Raw genomic sequence first — 26,339 nt, forward strand, 5'->3', positions numbered from 1 at the left:
AATAAGTGGTGTCTGGTGCCCATTGGAACTGGCAGGGCAGAAGGCAGGGAGCCCAACAGTAGATGGCGCATAGTGCCAAGTGATTCTAGTTTCATCTTCATCCTCTTCCCCGCTGAGTTCTACAAGGGCAATGCTGAGAATTAGGAGGAGTAGAACACTGACAGACAGGACCAAACCCTGCACTGCTTATACGTAAGAAGGAAGGCTGGTGGCTGAGGACAGACTGAGGTTGGTAGGGCACTGTCCCATTAGCCCCAATGGAACAGCCTCCACTGCATGGAAACTGGTTTAAGGGAAAGTAGGGTTTTTCAAGAAACTACAGGATACAGATGGATTGTGGCTAACATCATGTGCGCTTGGCTTCAAACACCAGCAGTGGGAGTGCACAGGAGCCAGAATAAATGGTGATGTGCAGACGGTCAGTCTATGTCAACTATCAGCAGCTTGCCAAGGTCTCAGGTTTGAAGACTATGGGGTATGTCATTCTGCTTAGTGGAACTGTCAAAACCCAAACATGGTACCAAAACTCAGTGGTAGAGCATCTGCCTTGCATTCAGAAGGGCAGAGATTGAATCCCTGCCATCTTTAGGGAGGGGTAGCAGAGAACCCTTCTTTTGAATCCCATGAGAGCCATTACCTATCAATACTAAGGTAGATGGACCAAGGGTAACAATCTTATTTTCCTATATTTTATACGCAAAGCATGAACTCTACCACTGAGCAATGGTCCCTCCCCAAAAAGACCTTCCTGAGATCACTTTCCCCACATCTATACAGGGACTAGCTCATTATGTAGACATATATACCTGATGTAGTCATCAACCTATTCCGGAGCCCCATAAAAATTCCACCAGCAGTAATGGAAGATCTAAGACTCCTATTGTCAGCATCAGCCAATCGATTCTGCGGCAGGTGATGTCATATGCAATTGGGCCAGTCAGTTCGTCATCTTTCTGTTTGCCGATGCTGTAATTTGGGCAAGCTAACTATTTCCCTCCCTTGCAATAAAAGAGATATATTGCTTTTATTTATCCGAAGGGGTGTTCCATCATTAAAACAGCTACCCGGTATAAGGGATGCCTGATAGCAACCATACAATTATCTGACAGCAACAGGAGCCATAAAAGTTTGGTGGTATTATTAGCCCCTGTCCCCAGGGCAATTTTGGGGCAACAGATCAGGGAGGAATTGAAAGAAGAAAGGTGATCTCTGTCCTTTATGAAGCCCCTCCCCCAAATGAACAGATGACTTCATAGGAATTATGACAAATTGTTTGCAGATATTTCCTTGCCAAGACTGAGTCAGATGGAGAATAATACAGTCTAAGGGCCAAAGTACACACTGCATCAAATGCATGTTTTTGGAAATTGGAGCCCAACGACATATTTCTACCTGGAAAAGCCAATTTGGGAGGGGAATCAGGGACACCTGCAGGTTTGAGGGGGACCACGATAAAGATCCCTCAGCTGCAGGGATGGACCTCCAGACCTTGTAAGACTACAACTCCCATCAGCCCTCACCATTGGCCATGCTGACTGGAGTTAATGGGAGATAGAGACCAACAACATCAAGAAGGCTACATGTTCCCACCATCACTCCTAGTCTGACCTTCTTCCTATCTCAGAAGGCTCACCTGGTGATGGTGGCATCAATGGGCAGCATCAGTGTTCAGAATCAGATGGATGGAATCCACCATATAAATTTCATAAGAACACAGGAAGCCACCTTATACTGAACCAGGTTTCATCTAGCTCAGTTTTCAGCCATGGAGGCATGTCCACTGCCCCACCAACCTCCATCTGCTCTCAGCCAGTCCTACCTGCCTGCCTTCTTATTTACACATAGACCAGGAGGTGGCACTGTCCGTCAGTTTCCTCCTCCTTAGCCTCAGTGTTACCCTTGCAAAACTCAATAGGCAGGAAGATAGGGAAAAAACTAGAATGAGTTGGCTCTGCCTGCCATTGCACCTGGCTCCACCTAATGGGCACCCTCCACCACTGGTTTATGCTGATCGGCAGGGATTGAACCTGAGATCTTCTGCATGCAAAGCAGATGTTCTACCACTGAGTTGTAACTATTCCCTTCAGTGTCCCTGACACAGCATCATTCTCAGACATGGTGGGGAATTTAAAAATAATCTCCTTGGCCCAGAGAATGGGAAGCCCAGCGGCAGGATCACAGACTAACCCTGCTTGTTGCCTTCAGATCCTAAATCCTGACTGAGAGTGAAGGACAATGAGAAGCTTTACCCTTTCCCAAGCCACCATTTCCCCACTACAAATCCCCACTATCCCCCCCCCCTTCAAGCATATATTTTGAACCCTGTTGGTGGAAGCCTCTTGAAGAATCAGTCTGGAGTCCAGATGGGGGTGGGGTGGGGCGGGGGCAATTAACAGCCCCTCACCATTTCTTCTCCACTGTGTCGCTGGGATGGCCCTGGCAGTAGTTTAATTCAGTGTAGGACAGCTTCAAAAACCCATAACACAACACATGAATATTCAGCAGTTTCTGACTCATCAGCCCATCAGAAATATTCATTATACATGTTTAGTAAGCTCTTCAGAAGAATCAGTCAATGGTAGTTCTCATTTCATATTGTTACACCCCATTCTCAATCTCCACAACAGTGCAAGATTCCAAGGTATCCCAGGAACTTACACAGTCTGTGTTTGCTTTTGGACAACAACAGCAAAGACTGGGTGTCTTTATGATATATGGCTTATTTACATATATATACAACCTGAGCCTACGATGGAGCATTACATTCCAAGAGGGTCCTGTTTCTCCCATTGCTGATGCCTTGGATTTAAACTGCCAGCCCACATTGTGCTCTGACTCCCTCCCCTCTGCCTTCAGCTTGCAAATCTTTCCTTCATTTCACATAATTCCCAAGTGCAATCTTGAACCCTCTCCTAAAAACTCTAGCATTGCCTTCTGCTAACTACCCAGAGCCCAGGGTGAGGCTCCACCCATTTGCTGGCTGGTACGTAGCCTGAGCTTTGCTTATGGTTTATCCCCTCTTGTCTCTGTTCTCCTTATTGGCTCATACTTGCCAGGCTAGCCTCTATTTTGACAATGCTAAATTCAGCGCCTGGCAGCCCATCGTAATTCTCCAAGCATAGATTAAACTCCAACATCTACTAGAGCCAGCACCCATTAGACCCAAGAATTTAGGGGAGTCAAGGCACCCACAAACTCATAGCGATATGCTATTCCCCATGACAACATCATGTTGATGAGTGGCAGAAATCACTCTGAAACAGATGCAGAGGGTTTTCCTATGTAAATTAATGGTCTGTGTTGTGGAGAGCACAAACTGGGATAAAAGTCGCATCTGCACCACACATTTAAAGCAGTATTGCACCGCTTTAAGAGTCGTGACTTCTGCCAATTAATCCTAGTGACTGTAGTTTGTTAGGGGTGCTGATCATTGTTAAGAGACCCCAGTTCCCCTTACTGAGCTACAATTTCTAGAGTTCCCTAGGAAAAGGGATTGGTTTCATAAATGACCCTGGGGAACTGTGGCTCTGAGAGGGGACTATGAGTCTCCCAGCAAATATCAACATGCTTAACAAACTACTGTTCCCAGAATTCTTTGGGGGAAGCCATGGCTGTTAAAGTGGCATAATAGTACTTAAAATGCATGGTGTTGATGTGGTTAAAATATTTTCTGCAAAGGTTATTTTGTACTCAAAAATAACCTCTCCCCCCAAAAAAAATTTGTTGTGCATTATTCAGTACTTGCAACAATTAGCAAGTTACCAGCTTCTTGCCCCTGCTTTTTCGCAAGATTGTTTCCAGCTTTAGGACATTGTTTCTTCCTTGATGTGCACATCATATTTAATAAATGTTGCCTGCGAACAGCCATGGGACAAGAATAAACTATGCCTCCCCAACTGAAGTCGGATGGCACTATTTGCACTACAGGCTACAAATTATGCAGTAATTCACCCTGGGATTACTCTGTAACTTGAAGGATAGTAATTAGAAGGCAACTTGCAGGAACCTGTCTTTCCTACCGCATAGTACAGCCACGATGACATTTGTGATATAATTAAAGAGTAACTCCTTGTACTGAGGGGTCCTCCTCTGGGGTGATGCAAATCGAGGCTACAGGCAAGGGATTTCTGTATAATCATGACATGGGGTGATGGAAAGCAATGGGTTAGTAGATTAGAGGAAATATATACCTTCGCTGGGATTAAGGGAGCTGAACTGACGCAGACCGGGATTCAGTTCACTTTCACTTTGTTGTTTCAGCCACGAACCATGCCCTAACAGCAGGTCTCAAAGTATTGTTACAATCAGTTAAATAAAACAGTGTGATAAAACTATCCTATTATAGAGGGGAGGGTTACTTCAGGCCTGGGGTCTGAATATGGCCCCCAGGCCCCTCTGTCTGGCCCTTACGACTCTCCCCAGGCTACATCCAATCTCCCCACTCACTGGACAGGCTTTGCACCTAGAGTGTTTATGCAAATTTTACGCAAATTGGTGCCCCCACTTTTTGCTGATGGAAACAATGTTTGTTTGTTTGTTTTGGTTTTTTTTTGGCAATGTAAAACCGGCCATCCTACCAGCACCTCCCAGGCACAAATTGCCAGTTTCCCCTCCATGACACATGGGGGGGGGAGCACAACCTTTGGCTAATCTGGATGGGGAAATACTACTTGCCCTGATGAACTGGAGTGAGTGACAGGGCATGAAGACCAATGGGGAAGCAGGATTAGGCTGGACTGATGTAGCTCCTCCATGACATGTTCTCATGTTGGTTGGTATTGTGGTACAGTATGTAGATGCACCTGAACATCTGGATTCCCTGCTCCCCATCCAGAGCCTGATACAGCACCCAAGTATGGGAAAAGGTGGGGTTAATCTAATATAAAAAAGAGGGTTACATTTTTTGGAGGACAGAGAAGTTATCTTAAAATGACCTTAGTAATCTATTCAGCATTTGGGTTACTTCATCCAACCGATTCATTGATTTAATATTGTGGCTTTAATAAGATTTGGACCAATTAATTTGCAACCCTGTTATATCTCTAATTGTTTCCCAATGTGCCTCTATTACCTGCATATTTTCCAATGGATTTCCAATTGTTAGCAAGGTGTCATCTTCAAATAAGCTTATTTTCTCTTTTCCTTTATTGCTTATTCCTTTTATATTTCCATCTTCTCTAATTACATTGGCCAGAGTTTCAATGACCAATACAAATAAGATTAGGGAAAGGGGACATCCTTGTCTTGTGTCCCGGACTAGTGTAATTTGTTCTGTTATACCATCATTCACTACGACATATCCCTTGTTCCTCAAATATAATTGATTTATTAATCCCTTAAACCGTTCTCCAAATTCTAAGCTTTCTATAATCATTTTTAATGCTGGGCATTCTACACAATTAATGAGGTGCTTCACTTCCACCAATCGACTTTTGGTGATACCTGGTAGTTGGGTGTGTTTTGCTCCACAAGAGAGAAAGGCTGAGCCAAAATTGCATGCATAGTAAACAGGCAGAAGGGTTACCTAATGACTTTGTAAATTCCACCCGGGCCTTCTTAAATAACATTTCCAAGGATGTAGTCCAAGGGTTCTTCATGCAGTGAAATGGAATCTCACCTGAGCAGTCTTGATCCCTCTGCTGTCTGCCAAGAGAACTGTTGTCAAACGTCATTGCTGGCTTGACGCGCAGCCGCCTAAAATTCCAGAACTATTTTTGTTCTCTTCCTGTTTCCCCACCCCCCTCTGAGAGATGCTTTTGTTTGCTAAGCTCTCTCTGACCTTTGAAAATGCCACCTCCATTTATGGGCTCAGCCAGTCTGGGAACTAATGCATTTTTGCATACAAAGGGCCTAGGTAGCCTTGCTCACTCTGCCCTAAGTGAAGCCATCGCAGCTCCACAAACAGCTTCAGTTACAGGCATTTGGGTCAACGAACATCGTCTGATGACTCCGATTGCTGGTGGAAACGTGAGGCTGGCTGTGTAAGGGTGGGGAGATGCGTTTGATCAATGAGTTTGATCAATGAACCGTTATGCCCTAGCACAATATTGGAGCATGTCACGGAGATCCCCTCATTGTTCTCCTTTGCAACTGTGGCACGGTTCACAGGGCTAGTCTGGGTGATGACGTCTGAAACCAGACAAGATGTTACACACGAAACCTGGCTCTGTGCAGAAGGAAATCGGGTCTCTCAGTTTTTTCATGCCCGCCAACATTTCATAGATAAAGACTAGGAAAGGACTGCAACACCCCAATTTTCTCACATTAAGGATCTCTGTGCGAGTCCTGGGCCTAGTTTTTTTTACACAGTGTTGACTTGAAATCTACACAGCCCACTGTAGGCTGCATTTATTTACATTGCAGTGGCCATGTGCTCCACATGTTTACAAGTCAAGAGGTGGTTTTCCTTTGGTTAAAGTTATACTAGGGGTGGGGAAGAAAGCCTCACCTTCCTATAATGTGCAATACGTCATCAATGGTTCCAAAGAGACGTCAACAGCAGCAGTCCTTGAAATGACAGGCTGTGCATGGTCAAGAGAACTCTAGACCACTCCAATAATGTAGCTCTGTAAAGGGAAGAGGGAGTTTCCTAACAACTCCCAGCACCCTTAACAAATTACAGTTTCCAGCTGGGCCAGACCACCCATGAGGCAAGGTGAGGCGACCGCCACGGGCAGCAAGATCCACATGGACAGCAAACCTGGCTTCCAATGAATGTTTCACTCCCTGCTGCTGCCATGGTGATAGCAATGGCTGTGGCACATTTCTTAGAGGCTGGAACTGCCTCCTCCTTGCTACCCGCTATGCCACCTCTACACCTGCTGGCTCCCAGTACGTTTCCGAGCACAATTCAAAGTGTTGGTGCTGACCTTTAAATCCCTAAACGGCCTCGGTCCTGTATACCTGAAGGAGTGTCTCAACCCCCATCATTCAGCCCGGACACAGGTCCAGCGCTGAGGGCCTTCTGGCGGTTCCCTCACTGTGAGAAGTGAGGTTACAGGGAACCAGACAGAGGGCCTTCTCAGTAGTGGCGCCCGCTGTGTGGAATGCCCTCCCTTCAGATGTGAAGGAAAAAAACAGCTATCTTATCTTTAAAAGACATCTGAAGGCAGCCCTGTTTAGGGAAGTTTTTAATATTTAATGCTGTATTGTTTTTAACACTCGATTGGGAGCCGCCCAGAGTGGCTGGGGAAACTCAGCCAGATGGGCAGGGTATAAATAATAAATTATTATAATAATATTATTATATTACAGCAGCCTTGTGGTAAATAGGAGGTGCTGGTCCTTATGCTGCCTTGCTGATGTAGATATTTATTCCCCACATTGCCAGGGGCGGGCTGGATGAGGAGGAGTCGGGAGCCACCTGCCCAAGAGCCCCCCAGAGAGGGCACAGAAGAAGATGACTTAGAGCCCAGATCCTGGTGGTGGGATACCAGCGACAACTCAGAGGAGGGGACAAGATGGGAGGTACTAGAAGCAGGAAACTTGAGAGATTGTGGAGAGGCAGAAGCAGGCAGGTGATCCAGCACAGCACAGGGCGATGAGATTCACTGTTTGGATGCAGGCCCCAACAGAGACGATAGAGGGGAGCCAGACCCTGCTGCTCTCCTGCAGCTCCAACACAACAGCTTCACTGCTGAAGACTCCCCAGCCCCACTAACTCCCAGAACGCAAAGATTTAACCAGGTTGGGGGAGACTGGTTAAACCTGCCTGAAACTTGGCAGATCAGATGCTGTAAGGGAGTAGTGGTAGCAGACCTTCCCTTGCAGCTTGGGTGAATTAGATTAGAATCATCACTTACAGTTTCTGAAGTTAAAATGATTTATTCATGCAGGAAACAATTGTCTGAGTGGAAAAGTGAGAGAGAAAGAATCAGATACCTGGTCTGGAGAGAACGACAAACAAAATGGCTCAGCTTTTAAGGTTGGTGTAAACTCAGACAAAGAAGCTGCAAACAAGTGCTGGCTAGATTGCACAACAAACGGTGCCCTTGCATGGTTTAAAGCAGCGCTTTGCAAACTTTTCATGTTGGTGACATACTTTGTAAGACCTGCATCATTTCACAACAACAGTAATTCAGTTTTACTAGCAAACCAGAGGTTAAACTAACCCCTTGCCAGCCCCGGGAGGAGCACAGGGAGCATTCACAAGACACAACTACACACTGCAGCCAACACATTAACGTGTCACGAGACACAGTTTGGAAAGCTCTATTTTAAAGTAACACATGCATTAAGTAGAAGATAAGAGAAGGAAAAGTATTCACTTTTTTCCAACAAGTAGCACGACATCTGAAAATGTCATGTTATTTGGATGGAAAGCACCAAAGTTATAAGCATCGGAAATTCAGCTGGGTCCCATTATAATCAAGCAGAAATGAAAGCAGACGAACTGTGTGTGTATGTGTGTGTGTGTATGAATGAAACTGTAACAAAAGAGAAATGAGATAATAACAAATGGATTCATGGGACTAGGTCAAAGAATGTACTTCCACAGGCTATAAAAATGGGAGGGAATTCATTAACAACCTTCTTGGCGGGGGTGGAGGAAAAAGTTCCGTTGTTTTGGAGGAAGCAGCGGCAGTTTAAAAAAAAATTAGAGACTGATTTGGGGTGGGAGGTGGGTGTACAAAGCTCCCACAGAGTGACAGCAGAAAGCAGACCTCCCCCCAAAGGTTCTAATTCTAATTTTGTTCTTCGCCATGCAGATGACCCCAATCTCTCTCAACCATGGGAAACACCAGGGTAGGGCCTTAAAAACAGACACATCAAAGGTCTTGCCAATGGGCAGTTTGCTTATAAGGAAATGGACTTCAGTCATAAACCTAATGGAATAATAAAATTTGGGGTAATGTTCAACCACACACCTTGTTAAAACTGTGATGAACAAGTGATCAAACAGCGATGGTTTCCTCTAACCACTCTGATGACAGATACTATATTTTAAATAAAATGTGGATCCACAATGCAAACCACCACAATGAGAAATGATAACATGACCTGGTAAAAAACATAACAAAAAGCTAAAGGTAAAGAGACCCCTGACCATTAGGTCCAGTCGTGACCAACTCAGGGGTTGCGGCGCTCATCTCGCTTAACTGGCCAAGGGAGCCGGCGTACAGCTTCCGGGTCATGTGGCCAGCATGACTAAGCCACCTCTGGCGAACCAGAGCAGCACACGGAAAGGCCGTTTACCTTCCCGCTGGAGCGGTACCTATTTATCTACTTGCACTTTGTGCTTTCGAACTGCTAGGTTGGCAGGAGCAGGGACCGAGCAACGGGAGCTCACACCGTCGCGGGGATTCGAACCACAGACCTTCTGATTGGCAAGTCCTAGGCTCTGTGGTTTAACCCACAGCGCCACCTGCATCCCTTAAAAAAAAAACCATAATACTTTTTGATTTAAAGAACAGGCTCACAGACTAATAACATGTCACCAGTGCCTGCCCTCCTGAATCAGGCCCTGCCGCTACTCCTACTCAATTACTATGATTAACAACAATAACTGTAGCTGCAGGAACAGCAATGGCATCTACAGATCAGGATTACGGCAACCAGGGTCATGTCAGAGCCAGTGTGGTGCAGTGGTTAGGGTGTTGGACCAGGACCTGGGAGACCAGGGTTCAAATCCCCACTCAGCCATGAAGCTCACTGGGTGACCTTGGGCAAACCACCTTCTCTCAGCCTAACCTATCTCACAAGATTGTGAGGATAATGTGGAGAGTGGAAGAGCCAGGTATGCCACCTTCAGCTCCTTGGAGGAAAGGGATGTTGCAAAAAAAGAAATAGAAGCAAAAGTAAAACAAAGGAACAATCTGTACAGTGGGCTTGTAAGGTGGGTCTGTGTCTAGTAGGGATAGAGAAACCTGTCAATTTCAGGTTCTCATCTTTATAATCTTAACTGTCGTTCATCTAATTTCCACTTCAATTAGCGTTTTAGAAAATCCACATTTGTACACAGTTTCAAATGCATTTTCCCTGCTATGCACATTTTTGTGTGTGCACGTGATTTTGAAAGCAAGCCTAGGGTATCTTCTGGACCCATGGCTGTTGCTTGGGGCTCAAGTGGCCTTGGTGGCAAGAAAAGCACCAGACGTTTTCCAGGAATTCATAAAAACTAAATAATACTGAGACTTAGAAATGGGTAGTGTGATTTGTTAGTTTCTAGGGCTGTACAGAAGGGAATGTGGCTCTCGAGTTGAAAATGTTCCCTATCTCCAGACCTAAAACACCCCCCTGCTTTTTGGCTTGCGCCTGTACAGGTCTTTAACCTTTGGGGAGATGGCACAGGGTGGTGTGTCTCTCCCCCCCCCCCCCCCTGGAAACAGCAACCTCCACAGTTTATGTTACATTTCTCCATTGAAACTGGGGCAAGACTGAAAAGTGCATGATCCAGGCTGAATTGTTGATTTCTGGAGCGACAGCGGTGGTTTCGCTGTGGCTGGCATGCAGGAGCGTGCAAGCACTCCACAAACCTCCCTCGATAAGGAAGAACGTAAGCCTGGAATCAGTTGGTTTCATTTATATCATCAAAACCACAAATATGTCCAAATAAATGAGACGTGATCCCGGGCATATCTAAAATCTCTCGCTGGCAAAGGACCGGTGCCAGTTAGCACTCAGGGCAAGATTAGCTTGTTAAATGGAATCTTTACCGAATGCCAGCGGCTGCCATTCACAATCCACTTATTCTAGGCTTTCTCAAATCGGAGGACAGGTCTCTGCTGGGCGGAGGGTGTGGGACTGATAGCAGGCAATGTGCAATTCTTTTCCCTTGGTTTGTTGGTCATCAGGGCAAGGCTCGGAGTCATAATGTCGCTGTGGTTGCAGCCAGGAAGAAGCTGGATCATTGACCAAGCCATGAATTGCATCCGTAGTCTGATTGTTAGCCAAGATCGACTCCCCCCAAAGCAGCTTCCAATTAAAACCAACACAGAGGTACAACACAATTTGAGATATGTTTGTGTATGACAGTGGACCCATCTGCACTATACAGTTAAAGCACTATGATGCCACTTGAAACAGTCATAGCTTTCCCCCAGAGAATTCTGGGAGCTGTAGTTTATTAAGGGTGCTGAGAGTTGTTAGGATACCCTGTTCCCATGACAGAAGTGGGAGAACTGTAGTTTGTTAAGCTGCTGAGAGTTGTGAAGAGAGATCTATTCCCCTCGTGGAGCCACATTTCCCAGAGTTCCCCGAGAAGGGGACTTGATTGTTAAACCTCTCTGTGAGAGGGATACGGCAACAGAGGGCTTTAATTCACTTTGGCCAGTGAACCTAAATAATAATAATAATAATAATAATAATAATAATAATAATAATAATATAATTTATTTATATCCCGCCCTTCCCAGCCAAAGCCGGGGTCACAGTAAAAATGATAAAACATTCTAAAATCACCTCATTATAAAATTAATTCAAATCAGATTAATGGCAACCATTGGGCTAGAGTTCTGTGAGGATTGCCAAAGGAGGGAGTCTGGCTGTGCCCTGGCCAAAGGCCTGGTGGAACAGCTCTGTCTTGCAGGCCCTGAGGAAAGATGTCAAGTCCCGCAGGGCCCTAGTCTCTTGTGACAGAGAGTTCCACCAAATTGGAGCCACAGCCGAAAAAGCCCTGGCTCTGGTTGAGGCCAGCCTAACCTCTCTGTGGCCTGGGACCTTCAAAATGTTTTTGTTTGAAGACCATAAGTTCCTCTGTGGGATATACCAGGAGAGGCGGTCCAATAGGTACCTAGGTCCTAGGGTCCTAGGTCGTATAGGGCTTTGAATTTATAGTATGTCCTGGACATACCACAAAATGGTAGCAACCTGAAGGCAACTGAAGTGCTGTGGGACCAAGCATACTATTCTAGCCCCTGGAACAAAGGCTCTAGCACTGAAGCATTTCGGGTTTGTTGTTGGGGTTTTTTGTCTGCTAAGGAGAAGCGACTGGGGCAAGGAAGGACCACAAAGAGAAATGCCAGCAAAGAGCACGAGAGCACTGTCTATTTAATTAGGAGGTCACCACCTTCTCTGGATGGAAGTGAAGTTCTGCCAGGGAGTCTTTTAAGGGAGCTGCTGCCATGACCCCCGGTGGTGCCATCCTTAGGGAGCCGGCTATGTAAACAGGTGAGAGGAGGAAGTGCCAGTAAGTCAAAATAAAAGCTCATGACATTCTTTCCATTGTGATTTGCTGAATACAGGGGCTGGGGGCCAGGCATTCCAAAGCAGAAGTGGCAGGCTGGGGGGCCAGTCAGCTTGGAAGAGGAAAAAATATTGCAAAAACATAATGATTCATCCATTGGGGAGGACAAGAATCACTGAAACTTCAAAAGCAACAATAATTATTCGGGGCAAGAAAGCCTTTCACAATGTCTCTGTTTATGTTGGACCAGGGAATATATTATGAACAATGGGTGAACTTTTGCAGAGCAGACAGAATCTGCTAGGAGTTATGTGCTCTCTCTCTCTTAAAAAACCTTTCTTTAAAAGGGAAAGCCAACAAAATTACCTCTAGCAAATTATAAGAGCATGCACTGTAGATATGCACAAGCAAATTTGTCAATTTCAAAATCTCTCCGTTTTTATTTCTTCCAATCTTAAATTCAGTTTTCCATATTTCACATGAGTGAGTGATTTTCTTTAAAAGTCCTCATGGAAATCTGTTAGCATTTTAGTGCAAATTTCACCTAATATGCATGCGGCTGCAATTTTGCCTAACATATACATTTTTGCAGAGCATTTCCCCCAATATGATCGTACATTATTTTCACAAATACATACATGCGCACTTTTTGGACTTGTTTCTTGGACATTGACCTCTTTTGAAAAATTCAGAAGTATGGCTTTGTTTTGGTTCCCATATTGTTTTGGAAAGTGTAAATTAAGGAGGTTTGCCTTTAACTGCAAACAAATTTGAATTTCTCCTGCAATACCTAATCACAAAACCATACGTTGTAGAGATACCTTTAATCCCAATGTATGGACAGCTAGCATATTATGCAGAAATTATGTTGAACAGCTCTAGGGATAGTGCCCATATGAAAGATTACCCAGGACCTGTATATGTGCCACATTCCGTTGAGTCAATAAATAATTCTCTCTATACACATGCAACGTAATGACATTTCAGGTGTGAGATGTCATTCCCTTTATTTCTGATGTTCAGGTGTGAGTGCCGTTGATTTTCTAGTTAGAATAACACCGCAGACACAAAAGAGTATCAGGATAGTTTGGGAGAACCCTTAATTTGCAGGATTACAACAATTAAAAAATATTTAGAAAGCCTACAATGGAATGCCAAAACAGCCCAGTAGCTATCGGCCATTCATTTCTTTCTTTCTTTCTTTCTTTCTTTCTTTCTTTCTTTCTTTCTTTCTAGCGGTAGTGGCTGGAATCTTGAATAGCAGGGCTACTACTACCACTACTACTTATCCATATCATTATTAGCATTTATTTATACAGCACCATCAACGTGCATGACTCTGTACATAATTAAAGGAAGAATTCCACCCTGAAGGACGTATAATCCAGAACACACCCGAATATAAAATGGTTGAATCACAGAATTTGCCAGATCTGTCCTACCAGGAATGGAGAGATTAAGATTAAGATGTGTCTTGACATCGAGAAAGGTTTTCTCACCCCTGGTACAGACAGTGCTGAACCAGATGGACCAATACTCTGGCTCAGGACAATGCTATTTCTTCGTTTGCAAAGCAACAGCCAACAGCAAGCACCCCATGTATGGGTCTTTCAGCTTGGCAGATCTGACCCTGCAGATTTCCTGAGTAATGACAGCATGGATCAGAACAAAGAGGTGGGGCAGTGGTCTTGAACCCAGTTGTTCCGAGAGTGCCTTGTGAATTACAGGACTAAGTGGGTGGGGTTCTGCAAGCCAAATATTTAATTCAAATGCTTCCCAAGCTCCTGCCTTTGTTATTTCCACTCCAAAACGACTGTCTCTGTTTGGTTTGATTGGCGCTGGGTGGCTGACACAGAGTGTCTCTGTTCTTGGCGCGGAGCACGATGGACTTACTCCAGAAGCGGATGTGCACAGTGTGAACTTCCTGCAAAGTGGTCCTCCTTGGCTACATGTCAGGTGGTCTCAATAAGCACTGGCTTTCCTTTGAGATTTACAGGAAAAACACCCCCATTGCCAGTCAAGAAATATTGTCCTGGGCATCATGGGAGACTGAAAAGAGCAGGGGCATCTTCCAATAGTTACAGTTTTGCAGAAGGGATTCAAGCACAAACCAAAATATTAACTTTGCACAGTTATAGTAGATTAAACAGCTGTGTTACTCTAGTGCAGCCCCTCTCTCAGCATTGGGTCCCCAGATGTTGTCGGACTACAAATCCTATCATTCCTAGCTATCAAGAACAGTGGTCAGGGATGATGGGAGTTGTAGTCCAACAACATCTGGGGACCCAGGTTTGAGAAAGGCTGCTTGGTTTCAACAAAGTCACTTCAAAAGAAAGAAACTGACTTTTTGCGGTTTGGAAAATCCACTGAAGAGTGTGGGATGAACAAATGACTAATGGTAAGAACCCATCTGCACTATACATTTAAGGCAATATCATCCCACTTTACACAACCGTGGCTTCCCCAAATGATCGTGGAGACTGTAGTTTGTTAAGGGTGCAAGGAGCTGTTAGGAGACTTTGTTCCTTTCACAGAGCTACATTCTGAGTGGCTGTTAAACAATTCCTCTTCCCAGTGACCCCTGAAAATTGTAGCTCTGAGGAGAATAGGGTAAGCTTAACAAACTCCAGGATTTCCCAGGATTCCTTGGGGGAAGCCATGACGATAAAATGGTATGATAGATGTGCACTGCAGATGGGGCCCATGACATGTAAATGCCCAGCAAGCAAACCAGGAGGAATGCTCAATAAATAGGTCATCTGGAAGGGCCCAAGGTATTTTCCTCACACTTACATACCTGCTTTTCAGAATGCAAGGGCAGTTTTAACTATCTATTCTTTAGCCACTGTTTTCCACTGAAAATTAAAAATCCACTATCAAGCTGAACTTCCTGTATGAGTCCCCATCCATCATTACTGTGCAAACCATTCTTAAACAGGTGAGACAGGCATCAAGAACAAGGGTGCAAAACCTCTGGCCCATGAGCCAGATGTGGCCAATACAGTTTGCTCTATGCTAACCTCAGGAGGGCTGCTGCAGTGCTGATTCTAGAAAGTTGGTCCACTTCTTTCTTTCCTTTCTCCTTCCTTTTAACATTGCTGCTATTTCAGTTGCACGGATAATTTAATTAACTGTAACATGCAACTGGCTGACTGCCAATGGAAGGAGCAGAGCTTTCAACCTGAGGGGCAAACAGGCTCTCAGAGACTGTGGCATGTCTTAGCGGAGCCGTCATGTTCCTGGTGACAAGGAGAAGCCACCCAGCATGAAATCAAGGCTCAGTACCCATTTTAAAGCAGCTGCTATAGAAAGGGTAACCTGCTTGGCTCAGAAGCAATGCTCAATGGAGGTAATAGGAAGCTGTCTTATACCAGATTTGACTATTTGGTCTGTCTAGCTCAGTGTGGTCTGCTAGGCTGACTCGCTGTGGCTCTCTGGGATTTCAGATGGGAATGATTCTCATCTTTTCCCAGAGATGCCAAGGACTGAACTTAGAGCTGATGCATGCAAAGTATTGCAAAGTTAAGACGTTTCTCAAAGAGTTAGGATCCAAGACAAGCCCCACCTCATAACCAACGACCAAGTAATATTAATGATGCTTTAAATAAAGAAGCAAGACGTATAGCGCAGCCAATTCTATGCAGGCGGCAGTGAAGACGTACATCAGTCTTATGTGCATAGTCACAACATTGGCACCTGCTTACATGTTAGACATGAGCACCCATTGTCTGCCTAGAATACGATGAAACAAGCACCACCCCAAGATGGCACGGACATGGGTCCAATCCACAAGGCGCAAGTGGAACCTGCAGCAAACTATTGCAGTGTGGAGTCCAGCCTTGGAAACCCCATTCCATGTCCCTTCCCCCAGGTATCTCACTTCTTGGTGAGCAACAACACCATTGTGTGTGTGATCTCCATAGTCAGGACCAGCAGGACATAGCTGACTTCCCATGGTAGGCATAAGGTTCTCTGGGGTAGTTGTCTCTCTAATTCTGCATCATGCCCCATTCTCCAAATCAGCCTCTTTGTGTTATGACACTCTGTCTCTGTGGCAGTCATTATGGGACCCTGGCACCCTCAGCACCCACTCAAAATCCAAAAATGTGCCCACTGGTTCAAAGAAGTTGGTGACCCCCTGCTCTGCAATCACTCAACATCACATCTTGATGGATACCAGCATGCAGTGGTGACAAAACTGCAGGCTACATGTTTCTTTGCTGCCCTCTCATGGTCATTAGGAACATAAAGAAGGAGCCTTATGCCAAATCAGATCATTCATCTACTAGGTGCAGTATTGTCTACACTGCTGGACAGCAGTTCTCCAGCATTTCAAACAAGATTTAGTTTATTTATTAGAGCCCTGTAAAAGATGAGAGAGGCTCCAGTTTAGGGATCTAGCATTCTTATTATCTGGCAATCACTCATAGCCCAGTAAGATTATCTTCCATGAACACAGTCTTAACAGTGAGTCCATAAGTGACTGTGGAGGCCAATTCTGAATCCACACATCCTTCCATAGTGGGGACCTAGGTTTCTGGGCAGGAGTTGATCACAGTGAGGGTTTGCCAAACATGCCTTCCTCTTAACACATTTTCACCTTTCGTCCTGAGTTTGAGTGTCTTCAAAGTCCATGGCACCTTTGGTAAGGGCTGTTCTCCAATTGGAGAGCTCGCAGGCCAGTGTTTCCCAGTTGCCAGTGTTTATACTACATTTGTTTAGATTTCCCTTGAGAGAGTCTTTAAACCTCTTATGTTGACCACCAGCACCACACTTTCCATTTTTAAGTTCACAATAGAATAGTTGCTTTGGAAGACAATAATCAAGCACCCGAACAACATGACCAGTCCAACAAAGTTGATGTTGAAGAATCATTGCTTCGACACTGGTGATCTTTGCTTCTTCCAGTGCATTAGAGGTACATTAAAGGTCTGAAAGCCAGGGTCAAAAATGCCATGCAACTGGAATATTATTGGATGAAATCTTTTGGTAGGCCCTAATTTAGATTCATCTCTTATGTATACTTATACTGCTCTTGAACTAAGAGTTACACACTAAGTCAGTGTGACATTCTGGTTAGAGTGTTGGACTAGGGCATGAGAGACCAGGGTTCAAAAACCTCACATGGCTGTGAAACTGACTGGGTGACCTTGGGCCAGCTACTGCCTCCTAGCCTAGCCTAGCGACCAGTGCCACCAGGAACTTCCTACTCCTGAACTCTTTCTATGCCATTATAGAAAGGTCATTATAAGAGCTACTGTTTAAGAATTGGTGTATGAGTTTGCTTTTTTTACTCTTCCCTCCCTCTCCCTTTCCCCTTGTGTGTCAAGCCATTATTATTATTATTATTATTATTATTATTATTATTATTATTATTACTATTACTATTACTATTTAGGGCTATAAGCTGTTGGGCAGGGACTATCTTGTTTCAATTGATTGTATGTAAGTCACTCTGGGAGTCTTTTTGGCTGAAGAGTGGAGTACAAATGCTATAAATAAATAAAACAATAAACAAACAAACAATCCATTCTAGCATCCATCTAGCACAGTGGTCAACCAGGTGGCCTTTGGGTAGAGCACAGACAGCACTTCCCTCAGTTGTGTTCCCCCAGCAACTAGCGTTCAGAGGGCTACTACCTTCAATCCTGAAAGTAGTGCATATTCGTTATGACGAGTACCCACTGGTGACCTTATCTGCCAGGAGTTCCTGCAGAAATTGTTTAATTCCTGGAGCTTCCTTGGGGACCAGCTCTTACTCAACTGTTTACTCTCAGGTGTGGATACCTTCGGACAAAATATGTACATTGGGTCTGAGTGCTGCCTGAGTTTTCTTTGCCGGAAAAAAAAAAGATTCTTGGAGCTAGATTTCTCCCAAATTGCCACTTCTGTTTATTTTGCCAAGGAAAGTGGTGATTTAAACATGTACATGCTATTCATGACTGGTGCGATGTGTATTTTATTGTACCCAGGAGTCTATTACCCACCTAGGAACCTGCGTATTTCTTATTCTGCAAATTGAGGTAATCATGCCCTGTGTTTATTGGCCACCTCCGTAGGCAAATGTTTGCACACTTGTATTTCTATTTTCTGTATTGCTTGTAATAGAATTGTTTTTTTAAAGACAAAATGGTATGTGTGCATGTTTTCTTAGAGTAACTTTACTTTTACTCTTCTTAAACTGACTGGCCGACTTGGTTCAGGATTTTGAGAAGTTTAATGAATAGAATTGCATTCTTATTGCCATCCCATCAGATGTCAAACAGATAAGCAACTATCTTATATAAAAAAACATCTTAAGGCAGCTCTGTATAGGGAAGTTTTTAATGTTTTCTTGTGTTTGATGTTTTTCTGGAAGCTGTCCAGGGTGGCTAAGGAACCCACTCAGATGGACGGCATATACTGGTAATTATTAACATCATCATCATCATCATTTGGTCAAAGGCCTCTGAGCAGGAAAGGACAATGGGATTGTCTATGTATTAGTGCTGAAAAAGAAACTGAGGTTGTCGTTGGGCCCAGGTAAAAGCTGGAAAAGATGCTGGGGTTGCCTGTGTACTCAGGTATGAGGGGGGAAGATGTTGGGGTTGCGTATTCACTTGGGTTAGAATTGCAGAGGTTTTAGGAACATTCGTCCACAGCTTAGTAGAAGTGCTTATGCTTTGCATGCAGAAAGTCCCTGGTTCGACTTTGTTGTTGTTGTTTCGTCGTTCAGTCCTGTCCGACTCTTCGTGACCCCATGGACCAGAGCACGCCAGGCACTCCTGTCTTCCACTGCCACCCGCAGTTTGGTCAGGTTCATGTTTGTAGCTTCGAGAACACTGTCTAACCATCTCATCCTCTGTCGTCCCCTTCTCCTTGTGCCCTCCATCTTTCCCAACATCAGGGTCTTTTCCAGTGAGTCTTCTCTTCTCATGAGATGGCCAAAGTATTGGAGCCTCAGCTTCACGATCTGTCCTTCTAGTGAGCACTCAGGGCTGATTTCCTTAAGAATGGATGCGTTTGATCTTCTTGCAGTCCATGGGACTCTCAAGAGTCTCCTCCAGCACCATAATTCAAAAGCGTCAATTCTTCGGCGATCAGCCTTCTTTATGGTCCAGCTCTCACTTCCATACATCACTACTGGGAAAACCATAGCTTTAACTATACGGTTCGACTTTAGTCTGTGTTATCTCCAGTTGGAAATACCAGGGAGCTGTTGATGGGAGAGACCCCTCCTTGCCTGAGACCCTGGAGAGAAGCTGACCATCAGAGTAGACATCACTGGACTTGGATGGGTTATGCTAGTGGTTTTCAACCAGTGTGCCGTGGCACCCTGAGGTGCCTTGAATGGTGGTCAGGGGTGCTGCGGGCAACACTGGCCTCTGTCCCTCTTTCCTTTCCTCCAATGCCCTCTTGTGTCTCTGCCTCCTAAAGGCTTGCACAACTGTTTATTGCAGCAGCCCTGGCTATAAGCTCTGTGGGCACACAGTGCCTCTGGGAGACACCTCTCTTTGGGGCTGGGATGGAGAGCAGCTCAGAGACTAGGGATGGCAGCCGCAGCTGCCTGGAGGACTCTCAAGGAGAGGGAAGAGGAGAGGAGGCTGAGGGAACACTCCACAAGGGAGGGTGTTCGAAAAAGGGTGAGAGGCTGCCAACTCTGAAGGCAAGTGGTGACATAACTGGGCTCCTGAACCCCACAGGGGTGCCACAGAAAGAATGGAAAGGGAATGGTCAAGGGAGCCATGGACTCAAAAAGATTGCGAACCTCTGGGTTGCACAGTTTGATTTGGTATAAGGCAGCTTCTTGCATTGCAAATCTTCCTTTCCCTGCTCTGTAATCCAACACTCTTAGCTACTTTGGCAGATCTTTCTGAACTGTCCACAGGCTTTAGCAAGCCCCAGGGAGGAGAGGGTTAAGTGATGCACTGCAGAGAGATGTGTCCCTTCCCTGGCTATAACCCTTTAAATCAGTAACTGCAGGCTTTAAAGCCTGTTTTCGACAAGTAGGTCAGAAGCTGTAATTGGTTGAATTGCACCCTATTTCTGGGCAACTGAAAGAAGGCAACTTTACAGCTTTCTCAGAGAACATGGAGAAACGCTTTTGGAAACAGGAACCTAGGAAGCTGCTCTGTGAAAGTCAGGCCATTAGCTCCTATTGTCAACACTGACCAGCGGTGGCTCTGTCTCAAAGAGGGTTCTCTCCTAGCTCTGCATGGAGATGCCAAGGATCAAACCTACGGCCCTTTGCACACAATGCAGGTGCATTACCACTAAGCTATGACTTTACCCCCTTGGGTGGATATGATGGAAAACTACCCAAGAACAAGAAATGGTAGCACTTCCTACACAGTCCCAGGTCAGTCAGGGATATTGGGAAGAAGACAAGAGGAAGTACTGGATCTGTGTGCAGCTCCCCATGTGGTGAGCTGCTGAACTGCAGGTGGCAGCTTCTCCATGAAGTCCCTTACAGCTCTGCATTGACTGCACCAACGCAAAGTGGTTATTGCACCTTCTTAGCCAGGAAGGAGGATAAAGGGTGACCTGTTCTGTGCTTGGGTGATACGGCCCAGTGTGTCACTGGGTGGTCTTGACATCTGGTCCATCCTTTGTCTCTGCTCTTCGGTGCTCTCTTGGTCCCAACTCTTGATGCACCTCAGATTTCATTGGTAATTCTAATGGATGTTCTAGGTAAAACCACTTCGACATTTTGACATTTTGGTGTATAAATCTTGTTAGGGACACGGGTGATGCTGTGGTTTAAACCACTGCTCCGCTTGGACTTGCTGATCAGAAGGTTGGCAGTTCGAGGCCCTGAGATGGGGTGAGCTCCCGTTCTTCGGTCCCAGCTCCTGCCAACCTAGCAGTACGAAAGCACATCAAAGTGCAAGTAGATAAATAGGTACCACTTCGGCGGGAAGGTAAACGATATTTCTGTGTGCTGCTCTGGTTTTGACAGAAGCAGCTTAGTCATGCTGGCCACATGACCCGGAAAAAAACTGTCTGCGGAAGTGGGCAAATGCCGGCTCACTTGGCTTGTGAAGCGAGATGAGTGCCGCAACCCCAGAGTCGTTCGCGACTGGACTTAACTGTCAGGGGTACCTTTACCTTTAAATCTCATTAAATAGAAATAAGTGAGATTGCACGAGGACTCTCCAGCACTTTCCGGCTATTTCTGGGATTGAATGGAATTCTTTATTTATTTCTTGGCATTGTGTGTATACACAGTTGCGCACAAGTCGATCCCACATTAGGGGGATTCCTGTAGTCAATTTCAAGAGGCTAATACTGCAGCAAGGGTCAAAAACGATAAGCAGGTCACTAAAAAGGCATTCAGAGGGCCCCTCTAATGTGCATGCCTGGGAATGCATGCACACGAACCCTCTCACATATATTTTGCCTTTTTCTTTATTTGCTTGGGCAGCCAGGAAATCAAGAGCTAGATTCCCAGCTCTACTTGGAATGCTTTTGTTATAGCTTTTAGTTAAACAATAAAAATTACTCTCACTACAAAGATCCGTGCTTGCACAACCTACCACTTCACATAGTGTAGTTGCAGAGGTGTGTTTTGAATTCCTGCTGACACATTGTCGGGTAATTATGGTTTTTCCCCAGTACATCATTAAACAAAAAGAACAAATACTCTCTTCACTAGAACACCAATAGAGGGCAGGGCTATCAAAGGGCAAATGATTACAGTGTGTAATTAGTGAAGTAGACACTCTGGCCAATGTGTAACAGGTTGTGCAGGGAGCAGAGATGGAGGAGAAATTCAGCTTGCATTTTAAGGAAAATTACTCAGTAGTTGTACTTTCCAATTCACCAGGCATGGCCAAACTTGGCCCTTCAGCTGTTTTGGGACTACAACTTCCCATCATCCCTAGGTAACAGGACCAGTGGTCAAGGATGATGGGAATTGTAGTCCCAAAACTGTTGGAGGGCTAAGTTTGGCCATGCCTGCAATACACAAATTCAGCCACCCTTTGAAATTTGCACTTCTCTGAATTTTGCAGTTCCCCAGGGCCTTCTTCCACCTGCCTTGCCCCACCCTCCAATTTCTGCTTCTCAATTTGTATAGTATTATTTTATGCACTGGGACTTGGCATTGTTTTTATTGATTATAGTTTAGAAAATATCTATCGTAATTGTTAAGAGTGGATTTTTGTTTAATTTTTATATGCTGATATTTAATATTCTACGCTATTCTAATGGATTGTTGAATATTACTTTATTTGATGTAAGTTGCTTATTTTAAAGTTATGTTTTGTTACCACATTTTTGTATGGGGTTAGATTGTTATAAGGTGTGCATTCTTTGTTTCTTCAGCTTGTAAACCACCTTGGGTATAGTAAAATAGAATGGTGATATACAAATTAAATGGGAAATGAAATGAAAAATGAAATGGAGAAACATAATCCATCTTCTGTAGGGAAAAGCTCCATTCACATAGAGAAATATAATGCAAGGAGGAAGGCTAGACTGAACCATTCCTCCTAACGTGCTTGCATTCCAGATGTGAGGAGACACTTTACTTTGTTTTTTGCAGGGCATCAGTCAACTGCCTGCAGTCTGAAGTAAAGCAGCTAGGGGAAACCTGTTTCTTTCGATTCTTCTGCAGATACTGGGTCTCCGAGACTCAACCCTCTCCTTGCCCTCTGAAAAACAAAGGGAGGCACATTTTATTTACAGCCTCCCTGCCTGCTCCTGACCTTCATCTTTTATTTGCGTACGCAAATTTTGTCCCTTTCTGGAACTGCGAGTTTTATATCAAGGCCCTTCAATCTTTATGAGAATAAAGTGTTTGTCGGGTGCTTAAGCTTCTTAACATAAGCATGTGTGTGAAAGATTAACAGCTTGGTAAGGCAGAGCGGTTAAGTGACAATACAGAGAAAAAACGAAGAGGAAGGAGGGGAATGTCATCATTTCACAGTTGCCTGAAAGAGCCTCAGGGTGAAAATTATTGAGGGAAACTGCTGTTGCCAAGCTACAGGCCAGCCAGTGTTGTTATTAGTGAAGGGCTCTTGCTTAGTGGTAGTGTGCATGCTTTGAATGCAGAAGGTCCCCAGCACCTGCTGTCTAAACACCAGACTAGCCACTGCCAGTGTTGACAATACTGGACCAATCGTCCAATTAAGTATAAGGCGGCTTCATAGATCTCTGCTCCTTAGGGGAGGGTAACACATCTGCAAAGCTCAGCAATAGAGCACCTGCTTTGCATGCAAAAGGTCCCAGGTTCAGTCCCCAACATCTCTGGGTACGGCTGGAAAAGACTGCCTTACAGCGGGTTGGTCTAACTCTACAATTCTATGATTCTGTGGTTCCAGCTTACAACCCTGACTAGCCACTGTCTTTCAGTGTTGACAACACGGAACTATAGATGGACCAATTCTCCGGCTTAGTGAGATGCAGCCTCTCATCACTTTGCTCCTTTGCATTGCTTGGCACAGAGATGAGCCTGGGTTCGATCTCCAGCCTCTCTAGTTAGGGCTGGGAAAGACTCAAAACCCCAGAGAAGCACAGCCACTTCTGAGCTAGATGGATCAATGGTCAGACTCAATAAAAAGCAGTTTCCAACATCCCTTTAGGGAAACAGAGAGAGAGGGGGGGCACTGCCAGCTCAGGAAGCATGCTTCCAAAGACATCCTGATAAGGAGTGATAATGAGTTGGGTTTTAAAAGAACATTGGTAGATACTGAACCAATTTTAAACCATGCCCTTGAGAGTTAGCTAACTGATGCTCCTTGACGATCCCAGACATTCTTCTGAATTCGACATTCAAAGAAGAATCTGAGAGTATGAGGTAAGCCTGCAGGATCAGGCCCGTGGCCCATCTGCCCTAGCATCCTGTTCTCACAGTGGCCAGCCTGTGGGAAGACTGCAAACTGGACATGAGTTCAACAGCACTTTGTTGTTGTTTAGTCGTATCTGACTCTTCGTGACCCCATGGACCAGAGCACACCAGGCACTCCTATCTTCCACTGCCTCCCGCAGTTTGGTCAAACTCATGTTCGTAGCTTCGAGAACACTGTCCAACCATCTCGTCCTCTGTTGTCCCCTTCTCCTTGTGCCCTCAATCTTTCCCAACATCAGGGTCTTTTCCAGGGAGTCTTCTCTTCTCATGAGGTGGCCAAAGTATTGGAGCCTCAGCTTCACGAACTGTCCTTCCAGTGAGCACTCAGGGCTGATTTCCTTAAGAATGGAGAGGTTTGATCTTCTTGCAGTCCATGGGACTCTCAAGAGTCTCCTCCAGCACCATACCCATAATTCCTGTCAACAAGCTTTTAGAGGTACAATGTCACTGTCCGTGGAGATAAAACACAGCCACTGTTGCTAGTAGCCATGGACAACCTTCCCCTCCATGAATTGAAGTAGCCATCATCACCTCCAAGTGGGTGTGAGTTCCATAGCTTAACTAGGCACTGTGTGCAGAAGTACATTCTTTAATCCCCCCTGAATCTTCCAACATTCAGCTTCATTGGAAGTCCACAAGGTCTAGTAGTATTATGAGAGGGGGAGGACACATTTTCTCTATCCACTTCCTCTATGCCTAATTTTGCAAATGTCTATCATGCTATCTATCTAGATCATGGCCACTGGTCCCATCACCTCCTGGCAAATAGAAGGGGAAGAAATGGAGGCAGTGAGATTTTACTTTCTTGGGCTCCATGATCACTGCAGATGGTGACAGCAGCCACAAAATTAAAAAACGTCTGCTTCCTGGGAGAAAAGCAATGACAAACCTAGACAGCATCTTAAAAAGCAGAGACATCACCTTGCTGACAATGGTCCGTATAGTTAAAGCTATGGTTTTCCCAGTAGTGATGTATGGAAGTGAGAGCTGGACCATAAAGAAGGCTGATCGCCAAAGAATTGATGCTTTTGAATTATGGTGCTGGAGGAGACACTTGAGAGTCCCATGGACCGCAAGAAGATCAAACCTAACCATTCTGAAGGAAATCAGCCCTGAGTGCTCACTGGAAGGACAGATCCTGAAGCTGAGACTCCAATACTTTGGCCACCTCATGAGAAGAGAAGACTCCCTGGAAAAGACTCTGATGTTGGGAAAGATGGAGGGCACAAGGAGAAGGGGACGACAGAGGACGAGATGGTTAGACAGTGTTCTCGAAGCTACAAACATGAGTTTGACCAAACTGTGGAAGACAGTGGAAGACAGTAGTGCCTGGCGTGCTCTGGGCCATGGGGTCACGAAGAGTTGGACACGACTAAAAAACAACAACATCATGTTATCTCTTTATGCACCTTTTCTCTAAGCAAAAGAATTCCAAACAAGGCAACCTTTCCTCGAAGGTTGCCCTTTTCCGAACCGGTTCCAAATAAATGAATCACACATGCCCATTTGCATACTTGTCCCAGGCTTCTCATCTGCCCAGCTCTGGCTGTGCCTCTCGAGAAAAGAGTTCAAACTGTTCATCAAGAACCAAAAAACGTAGAACTTTGCTGTAAACAACACATTATCTACCCCTCTTCTCCTTGTGCCTCACTTATCATTCGGCAAATTACTGTCCTTTTTATAATGCATTTAGAACTGAAAGGGTAATTGTTTCCCTTTAGCAGAATTAATTACAGCCTCATTATTGGATAACTGCCCTTTGATTTTGTTTCCTGTTTTTGTATGTGTGTGTGTGTGTTAAAGTGCAGTTTCTTTTAAAGTTACACACTTGCATAAAAATCACTGCTCCAAGCTATGGCTTGTCTCCCTGAGTTCAGGTTGGGTTTTAAACAACAACAACAAAATACAGAAAAAAGTGTTATATAGAAAACTTTTTTCTCTCTGCTTCTGTCTTAGGGTTATTATTCTGTCTTAGTGTTATAATATTAGGGTTGCCATATTTCAAAAAGTGAAAATCCAGTGCAAATCTTCTTTTCTGTTTTTGCAAAACCTAGTAATAATAATAATAATAATAATAATAATAATAATGACGTTTTTGAGCTATTTTTAAGTGAATTTGGCAAAATCTAGACTTCCGACATGGGTTGCCACATGTCTGGATTTTTGCAGCAATTCCAACTGCTGTGTTCTGGCTATGCCTGGGATATTCCTGATATACATCCCTATTATACGGCAACCGCATTATATATGTCACTTTTGCATCTAGACTCCGGACAAGAGCCTAACCATGATAAGTCTACAGCAGTGAAAGTCTGATATAGTGTAACTCTGAGCTTCCTGATTTGACCCACGGCAATCTGAGGCTGTTTCTTCCTGACTCGGGCA

This window comes from Podarcis tiliguerta (genome assembly GCF_965153285.1).
Source record: "Podarcis tiliguerta genome assembly, chromosome: 8".
In the NCBI taxonomy this organism is placed as follows: domain Eukaryota; kingdom Metazoa; phylum Chordata; class Lepidosauria; order Squamata; family Lacertidae; genus Podarcis; species Podarcis tiliguerta.